Source organism: Podarcis erhardii, assembly GCF_964252035.2.
Source record: "Podarcis erhardii genome assembly, chromosome: 5".
Lineage (NCBI taxonomy): Eukaryota > Metazoa > Chordata > Lepidosauria > Squamata > Lacertidae > Podarcis > Podarcis erhardii.
This window is the reverse complement of record NC_138509.1, coordinates 95,110,204-95,120,312: the sequence shown is the minus strand read 5'-3', so window position 1 is coordinate 95,120,312 and position 10,109 is coordinate 95,110,204. Positions and strand designations below refer to the sequence as shown.

Below are 10,109 nucleotides of genomic sequence, written 5' to 3'. Positions count from 1 at the left end.
GTATCAGGAGTGAAATACATTGTGTGGAGGCACTATGGAATATTTGAAGGCTTCACATCCTTTATCACAGCTAAGAATGACCGCTCCCCGCTTAAAACGGGGGGCGCCCTTTGCGTGGACGCGCGCAGCCCCTGGATCTGGAGTGGCTCCATCAGCATAGGCTTGGCTTTGCCTTCCCTCAGGTGGGATACCTGGGGGAGGCGTTGCCAAGGAGACCAGGCCAGGTAGGGGAGGGATTACCTGCCCACACAATAGAGGGAGGATCTTACCTGGGAATCCTCACTTGGCTCCAGAGCTTCTCCCACCCTACCCACCCTCAGTTAATGTCTTATTTTGCAGGTTAACTTTTCTTCACAGGTATGCGGGCGCTGCTACGTTAAGGTTGCTGTTAAAGGGCCAGAAAGGAATTTCCCTTCATTGGCTGGTTTCGCCTTTCCCATAGCAAAATGTCACAACTTTGGCGGTATCAGGCCTTGGGCGGAATCCTTTAGTCCATCTTCCTCTTTGCGGCGGCGATACCAGGGCTCCCCGTTAAAGGGGTTTCTGAAGGGAGTCTTTGACCGTACGCCGAAAGGTCGTCATTTCTCTCCCCTGCGTCGTCATTGTAATGGGGGCGGCTATCTCTGCTTGAACATATGTTCTCCAGAGCCGGCCCATCCCCCCTGTTACCATAAAGAAGCAATGCAGAAGCAAGAAGAAGCAGCTAAGCCAGCTGCTGCTGGCTGGAAAGCCAGACAGGATGTTTGTGACTGTTGCCATGGCAAGAAATGGGCAGTCCTTTCTCCGTACTGAGCACAGGATGTGAGCTCAGTGTGTGTGTCATATGATCTGTACAGGATGTACATGGGTGGAGTTTGGAGTTTCTCTCTGTTGTTCGAAGAGAGCAGACATCTTTATCTGCATGGCTGCTAAAGACAGGAATAAAAGCATGTAGTTACATTTCTGTCTGAGTCTGATTCCCCTCCCTGGGGATATGCAGGGAGGAGGAGTAGCAGTGGTGTGTTTTTCTCACAGTCTGGGAAAAATCGCCGATACAGACCTCAACTGTTTTTCCTGCCGGGAGTCGCGGGAGGGAGGTCAAAAGGAATTCAGCCGGTGCCTGGACAGATAGGCACATACCTCTGACCGAGGCAGAATTCCAACATTGGTAGCAGAGCTGCTGGTTTCTTCGATCCATGGAAGTCTGCAAAAAAATAGTAGCAGAGCTGCTGTTTTCATCGCTCCATGGAAGCCTGAAGTGAGGGGCTGTTTCTCTGCAGCCAGAAGCTGACCAGAAGAAGCTGACAGCCAAGCCACAGAGCCCAAGGTATGAGATTTTCGGGCTTAAAAGTGTGAATGCAGAGTGATTCATTCTCTGCTTCAAAGGAGCAGCGTTTGGGAAAAACAGCTCCGAGAGAGAAGAGGCCTGCATTTCAGACATTCTTGTGGTTTCCTGTCCAAGGAAAGGAATGCACTGTTGCTAAGCAACGCCGGCCAGTTACTCGAGAGAGCTGGACAGTCAGGCTGTGCCTCAGAGAGGCAAAAACAAAGTTTGTTTTGACTAAGGCTCTCACGAACCCTTGGAAGAAACATTCCAACGCAGCCAGTGTTAGAGCTGCCAGGTGCCCAAGAGTGTAAGCAAGCCAGCTATTGGATTTTAGAGGCTTGTGTTTGAAAGTTAAGGCAAAGGACTCAAAATGGATGCCAAGAAGGGGGGAGCTTTGCCTTCTCCACCCCTCCTGACCAATGACAATTATTCATCTTGGTCTATTAAGATGAAGGCCCTGCTGCAGAATCAGAGACTGTTTGGGGTGATTGAGAACCCCATCCCTGCAGCACCAACGCGTGCTTGGGAGTCACAGAATGTGAAGGCCAGAACGGCTATAATTCTGTGTGTGTCAGACTCGCAGCTTGTGCATATACAGGATTTACAGCAGACGAAAGATGTTTGGGACACGCTGAGAAGGACACATCAGAGAGATGCAGGTTCTTCAGCATTGCTGTATTTTGAAAAGCTGACCAACCTGAGGCTTGCGCCTGATGGAGATGTACAAGCGCACCTGACGGAAATGAAATATCTGCGCCAACAGATGGTGGAACGCAATTTCCGTCTGGATGAGGAAGTGTTTTGCTTCATGGTGATAAACAGCCTTAATCGGACTTACAAAACCGTTGCCAGTCAGCTTGGGTCCCTCCCAGCGAATCAGTTGACTTCGGAGAGGGTCTATGCAGTTGTGCTGAATGAACAGGACAGACTTGCTGCCCTGGAGGTTAAGGACAGGGGGAGACAAGAACGGAGTTCTAACACCCCCAATGCTACTGCTACTGGAGAAAATGCTGTAGCTTTGAACGTTGTCCGATGTTACAATTGTGGACAGACTGGGCATCTTCAGCGGAACTGTAAGAAGCCACGTCAGAACAAAGGTGCCAAGGGAAGCTCCACGAAGTCTGAGGCGTCAGGCAGAAGTCATGCCAAGTCACAGGCGAAGCCTGCAAAGGCTTTGATGTCGAAAGGAACCAAGCCAGAAGTGGAGAACGCTTTTGTCATTGACACGGGCGCCACGGTTCACATGACAGCACGCAGGGATCTATTTTCGTCGTTTAAGAAGCAAAGCTTCGTTGTACAACAAGCCAACGGTCAAGAGCTAGAAGCGACCGGAATTGGAACTGTGTATCTTGAAAGTCTGAACTTGACTATAAACAATGTTTATTTGGTTCCAGAGTTGAGGTACAATCTGCTCAGCGTTTCGCAGATTGCCAAGAAGGGACTAAAACTGTCCTATGATGATGAATACTGCGAGATCTACAAAGATGGAGAGCTGTATCTTTCTGCCAAAGAGAAAGATGGACTGTATTTGTTGACTTTGGATCAAAGTGATTACATGAATTGTAATTCTAACATAATCTCTTTTGCAGGTGTAGCCAAGAAGGTTGCCAAGCAGGTCACCTCGAGGGTCGACAAGGCATTTCAGCGGGTGTATGCTGATGTGATTGGTCCTCTAGCACCATCTAGAGGCAATGCAAAGTATTACCTAATATGTGTTGATTCTTTCACAGGTTTTGTCTGGATTTATCTTTTGGAGAGACCAAAAGACGCCTTAGAAAGGTTTAAAGAGTTTTGTGACAAGGTTAAAAATATGCATGATGCTGACATAAATTGTCTTTGCACAGATGAGAAGCCAATTTTTCTTTTACAGGATTTCCAGAGGTTCCTGAAGAAAGGGATAAGACACAAAATAGCTGCTTCCGAAGAAGCTTGGAAGAGATGTGTCTGTGTTAGGGTGAACAAAGAATTGCAAAAGGGAATGGAAGCGCAATTGCTTAGTTCACATCTGCCACATGAGTACTGGGCTGAGTCGCTAATGTCATTTTGTTATACGTGGTTGAGAAAGTTTTCAAAAGAGTTGGGAAGTTCTCCTTTTGAGAAACTGTTCCATAGAAAACCTTCTGTTGCCCATTTCAAGGTTTTTGGGTCTCATGTGAGGACAGAAGCTCCGGGTGGAGTAAAGAATGCCAGAGGCATTTTTGTGGGTTATGAAAAGGGTCTCTACAGAGTAATTTTGTCTGAATCTGGTCAGGTGATTCTCACAAAATTTCTAGAAAGTGCTCCTGAACAGGAGAGAGTGATTGTTCACACATTTCCCACAGGAGATGATGATGATGATGATGATGATGTTGATTTTGTTGAGTTCAGTAGTACTGATGACAGCGATAGCTCAGACAGCTCAGTTGTCACAGTCATTGAGAGAAAATCTCACAAAATGACTAGACTCTCAGAAGAGGAGGACGAACCACTGTTTACAATTGGTACTGGTTCTCCAAAGAGTCCAAAGGCTGAACCAGAAAGCAGAGAAGAGCAACACCTCTTACGTAGGTCTGAGAGAGCAACGAAGGGTGTACCACCCAAAAGGTATTCAAAAGAGTTTGCCAACCTGGCTATTGCATGTGTTGCTGTTGTAAATGACCAAGGTCAAATTGAAGCTGTGTCTGAGTCAGAGACAAAGGCACAACAGAGAGTTGCTAACCAAGGTAATGCAGATGCACTCATTCCTTGGAAGTCACACAACCAGAGAGGTACATTGGTAAAACCAGTGGCGGGTAGTTCCAAGGGTGGAACTGAAACAACAGGGGAATGTTATACATATAACAACTGTTTGTTTTCTTCTCTGGATCAAGCATTGCTCGCTGCACGCATTGATTCTTTAGGGGGAGTATGTTACCATAAAGAAGCAATGCAGAAGCAAGAAGAAGCAGCTAAGCCAGCTGCTGCTGGCTGGAAAGCCAGACAGGATGTTTGTGACTGTTGCCATGGCAAGAAATGGGCAGTCCTTTCTCCGTACTGAGCACAGGATGTGAGCTCAGTGTGTGTGTCATATGATCTGTACAGGATGTACATGGGTGGAGTTTGGAGTTTCTCTCTGTTGTTCGAAGAGAGCAGACATCTTTATCTGCATGGCTGCTAAAGACAGGAATAAAAGCATGTAGTTACATTTCTGTCTGAGTCTGATTCCCCTCCCTGGGGATATGCAGGGAGGAGGAGTAGCAGTGGTGTGTTTTTCTCACAGTCTGGGAAAAATCGCCGATACGGACCTCAACTGTTTTTCCTGCCGGGAGTCACGGGAGGGAGGTCAAAAGGAATTCAGCCGGTGCCTGGACAGATAGGCACATACCTCTGACCGAGGCAGAATTCCAACACCCCCCACACACTGGATAACCCTGATGCTTCCTAGGTCCCTGGCTGGGGACAGGGGAGGGAGAACGCCCAATGCCTGAGCCAAGGTCTACCCACATTTGAAATTTAATATAGTTGTGGCCAATTTAATCCCATAGCACGTTGTCTTGAGTCGTTATTCCACATGACAGCGGGGGGGGCGCTCGGGATCTGGGGACTCTGCCTGTCCATGCAAATGAAAGAGGGAGAAGCTTAAAACAGACGTTCCCCTGACTTTCACTATCCTTTTTTCTTTTTCTTTTTAAAATAATTTTTATTTGGTTTTACCAATATAAAATTATAGTAATACCACAACACACATCCACAATTAAGATTCCTCCAAATCTCTGGACTTTCCACCTTTCCCTCCATGGGTTCTGTTATTAAACCTTTTCTACTGCATCTTTATTTGTAATCCATGTTTTTTATAACTCCATTGTCTCCATAGTTCTCGTTACATTACAAGTGTTATTGCAATCCTGCTAATGTTTTCAACTACTTACAGTAGTCTCCAAGATAAATTATACATTTTTCCAATTCCTTATTGAAGTTTTGGTCTTCTTGGTTGCTGAGCTTTGCAGTCAATTTTCCCATTTTGGCATAGTCGAACAGTTTAATTTGGCATTCTTCTCTATTAGGGACTTTATCTTCTTTCTAACTCTGGGCTAACAGCATTTGTGCAGCTGTTGTTGCATACATAAAAAAAAAGTTTAAAATAACTTTTATTTAAAAAACCAGAGGCTTTTCTACAAAAATCCAGTGTAAAAACAGCTTCATGGGTTTTTTTGGGAAGTAGCCAGCTTTTGTGGAGACCATTCCAAGGGAGATTGTTCCACTGTCAAACAGCTCTTGCTGTCAGAAAGTTTTTCTGTGTGTTTATTTCGGAATCTTCTTGTTAGGATATAGTTTCCGTTCCACCTTAAAAGAGTCAGGCCTGATTGTTGTGTGTCACATGCCTGTTTACTCCCAGCACTGTGCTCACTGGGAGTTTCCGTTTTGTATATAGCTTTTTTCCTTGCTGTTTCCTCGACATGGATGCAAGCAGTCATGGTTTTCCTTTGTTCTGACCGACGTTGAATAAAGCTGTAAATATGCTCTTCTGGGTGAATCTTCCATTGCAGAGACTGCTGAAAAGAGCGTGCATGAGTCTTGGAATGTGTCTGAGGCTCGTGTCGCTAATTGACTCACACCATTCCAACGGGAGACTGGGAGATCGTCCGGAGACGACATGGAAGGCTGCCTGATGCCTCTGTCTCCTTGGCAGTATCCCAACACTTCTTTCTTGTAACATGAAGCCATTGGTTTGAGTCCTACCCTGCAAAGCAGGGTTAGATCAATACACATCAAATAAGTGTTTCAGTTCAACGTGTTGTAAACTTTGTACAGGGAAGTTCCATTGTCAAAACAGCTGTGTTTGAGTTTTTTTGGAAGTAGCCAGCTTTTTGTTACACCCTTAGCTTTCTCTCCATGAGAAGCATCAAAGGGATGGAGGGAGGGGAGGGAGGTTTCTGAGCCCAGAATTGTGTTTAGAAAAGCTCACAAGATGCCCTAAGCAAGCAGTCAGAACTCCCCCTCCCCTGAAGACATTTGAACTGTAACTATGTACAGTGGTACCTCGGGAACTTAATTCATTCTGGCAGGCCACTCTTAACCTGAAACTGTTCTTAACCTGAAGAACCACTTTAGCTAATGGGGCCTCCTGCTGCCGCCATGCTGCCAGAGCATGATTTCTGTTCTCATCCTGAAACAAAGTTCAGGATAGTAACCCGAGGTACTATTTCTGGGTTAGCGGAGGCTGTAACCTGAAGCATCTGTAACCTGAAGTGTCTGTAACCCAAGATATCACTGCATGTGCATACAGGAGGGGAAAAGCCAGAGTTCTGGAGTACTGATCCAGAAACTGAATAGTTAGAGGAGGCCAACAACCTACCTCTTGAAAGACTGAATCCTGTGACTAAAAGGATTAAAAGAGCAGCAGTTACTACTCTCCTTGTAAAAAGCACTGAGACACCACTTAGTGTGTTTTGGCATGAAGTTTTTGTCAGTATATGAGAGCAACGCAGCTGCAAACCGGTAGCTTGTTTACATCAAATGATGTGACTAGTTGTGGGAAAGAATATTCCCGGAAGTTCACAGGCTTCTCAGAGCTTTGTGAAGAGTGTAATATGAAACCTTCCTGTTGCGTACGTAAAGGAAGTTTGAGTCTCTTGCTTGAAGAAGTCTGAACTGATCGGACATGTTTTCTGTAGTGCTGTAAAGTCAGAAAGAAACAAGATGTAAATAGACTTTCTGACTATCTCCTTTTCCCTTGCTGGGATGCAAGAAGGGAGGGGGTGTACATTTTCCACGCTGGGAAATGTCGCCTATCAAGATCTACCCTGGACTGGCGGGGATGCCAGCCAGGAAGATCACCAGTAAACAAGCTCCAGGAACCTGCGAGGAGGGCCAGCCTCCCCTCCCCCAAGGGGGCCTGTTAACCAACAGTTTTTCCACTTCCCTGTCTTCTGTTATAAGAACAAAACTGCTCCTTTTCCCTTATGGGGTACCTAAGAGCTCATATATAGAGTCCTTTTGTAGGGTCTCTTTCAGTAAGAGAAAAATAACAGAGGCAAACCAGAGAATATTGAGAAACAAAGCAGCTAGTAAGCCTGATCTTTATTAACTGTTGCAACAGGGTGCTCACAACCACAACAGGCTGACCCTATCGATATCTTAAATGAGCCGTTGAGGCAGGATTTGTGAGTAAAGAGACAATAGGGAGGTTTTTTCCCATTTCCTCCCTCCTTGCAGAGAAATATTTGAGGTCAATTTGGGAAAGACAAAATGGTTCCAGGATTTTTATCCTGTGCTGTTTCAGACATGTGGTTTATATATTTATGTATGTGTTTGCTTGGTACATTTATTTTATATCTTAGACCTTATAATTCTCATAACACTTCCAAGAGCAGCGAACGTTTGGCTTACTAACAAAAGGCTTATCAAGTGAAGGCGTTGCAAGTAAAAATTCATTTACAAGCCACATATTCAGAATTTTGACTTGGAAAATTTCACCAATGAAAGTCCTTTTTGGGGAAAAAGTAAACATTTAATGAAATGTAAAAAAAAAAGATGGAGGGCACAAGGAGAAGGAGACGACAGAGGACGAGATGGTTGGACAGTGTTCTTGAATCTACAAACATGAGTCTGACCAAACTGCGGGAGGCAGTAGAAGACAGGAGTGCCTGGCATGCTCTGGTCCATGGGGTCACGAAGAGTCGGACACGACTAAACGACTAAACAACAACAACAGAAAAAGAAAGTAAAATTTAATGAACTGAACTTTGAAACAAAGTTGTGCCAGGAAGTTCAACAGACATGGATCAAGGGGTAAATCTGTATAAACATCCTGTACTGTGCTGAGTTTAAGTTGCTGGTTTTGGAATTGACTTCAAAATTTCCTTGCTGTTTTCTAGCACCACTTTCTAGCATAACCTTTGTTAGCTATTTGTGATAATAAAAAAGCCTTACTCAAATAGTTGAAGATAAATCTTTACTTCTCAGGATGGCAACAGTTAAACAACAAGCATTATTTACATATAAATCCATGAATGCAAAATGTTCCTCTCCCCTGAGCCCAAGAGAGGGTTCTGGCACGACAGCTTATACTCTAAATTCACTCTTCCCTCCCACCCACCCAACTGTATATGTTCGAAATGATACACTGATTGGGAGCGGGACATAAGGAAAGACGCATAGAGTCTTTGCATGCTTAAAATTTCAGGGCCGTTTTCTAGCATTTCTGCTTAAAGGGTCACAGGCCAAGATAGAAATATCTGCCCATCCTTAGCCTGGAGAAGAGGAGACTGAGAGGAGATATGAGAGCCACCTTGAAATATCCCATGGAAGAGGGAGCAAGCTTGTTGTTCTCCTGCTCTGTGGGGTACAATAATAATAATAATAATAATAATTTATTATTTATACCCCGCCCATCTGGCTGGGCCTCCCCAGCCACTCTGGGCGGCTTCCATAAAAAACAAAAATACAGTAAAATATCACACGTTAAAAACTTCCCTTAAGATGTCTTCTGAATGTCAGGTAGTTGTTTATCGCTTTGACATCTGCTGGAAGGGCGTTCCACAGGGTGGGCGCCACTACCGAGAAGGCCCTCTGCCTGGTTCCCTGTAGCTTTGTTTTTTGCAATGAGGGAACCGGCAGAAGGCCCTCGGCGCTGGACCTCAGCGTCCAGGCAGAATGATGGGGGTGGAGACGCTCCTTCAGGTATACTGGACCGAGGCCATTTAGGGCTTTAAAGGTCAGCACCAACACTTTGAATTGTGCTCGGAAACATACTGGGAGCCAATGTAGGTCTTTCAAGACAGGTGTTATATGGTCTCGGCGGCCGCTCCCAGTCACCAGTCTAGCTGCCGCATTCTGGATTAGTTGTAGTTTCTGAGTCACCTTCAAAGGTAGCCCCACGTAGAGTGCATTGCAGTAGTCCAAGCGGGAGATAACCAGAGCATGCACCACTCTGGCGAGACAGTCCGCAGGCAGATAGGGTCTCAGCCTACGTACCAGATGGAGCTGGTAAACAGCTGCCCTGGACACAGATTTGACCTGTGCTTCCATGGACAGCTGTGAGTCCAAAATGACTCCCAGGCTGCGCACCTGGTCCTTCAGGGGCACAGTTACCCCATTCAGGACCAGGGAATCCTCCACACCTGCCCGCTTCCTGTCCCCCAACAGGTACAACCTGAACCTGTTGTGTTTGCTGTGATTTTCCATAATGATTTTTTTTGGGAAAGAGCCCTTCCAATTACACTTCTTCCATTCTTTTTCCAAGGAAAGTTCCAGAGGTTTGATAGCTTTCCTCTCTGAATTCACTCCAAGTTGTGCGCAGACTCCTTTTTCTCTTCATCCATGGCATGTGTAGGCAAACTAAGGCCCAGGAGCCGGAGCCGGCACAATCACGTTCTAATCCGGCCCACGGATGGTCCTGGAATCAGCGTGTTTTTACATGAGTAGAATGTGTCCTTTTACTTAACATGCATCTCTGGGTTATTTATGGGGCATAGGAATTCGTTCATTATTATTTTTTTCCAAAATATAGTCTGCCCCCCACAAGGTCTGAGGGACAGTGGACTGGCCCTCTGCTGAAAAAGATTGCCAACCCCTGATCCATGACTTATTCCACTCCTCCAACATTACAACTCCACCATCTGACTGTTTCAATCCTCCAGACACCTTTTCTGAAGGACTTCCTCATTACACCATCTGTTGCCTCCAGCTCCACCATTTCATCCTTCTGTTCTGGCAATCCTTCATCCATATTGTTCTCCAAAGTATCTTTGTCCTCTTTAATTCCACTTCCCATTGCATTCTTCTGTTTTGTTAGCTTTTGGGTGGTTGCTTATAAGCCCATCTCTGCTGTTTCTTTATGTTA

General features: G+C 45.4%; 1 long non-coding RNA gene across 1 annotated transcript; it reads left to right on the top strand.

Annotated features, from left to right (window-relative positions):
- The first annotated feature begins 8,293 nt into the window (after positions 1–8,293).
- On the top strand, positions 8,294–10,109 carry LOC309342379. Its single transcript, XR_014156750.1, has 2 exons — positions 8,294–8,609; positions 9,413–10,109. It is a non-coding gene; the product is annotated as an uncharacterized lncRNA (long non-coding RNA).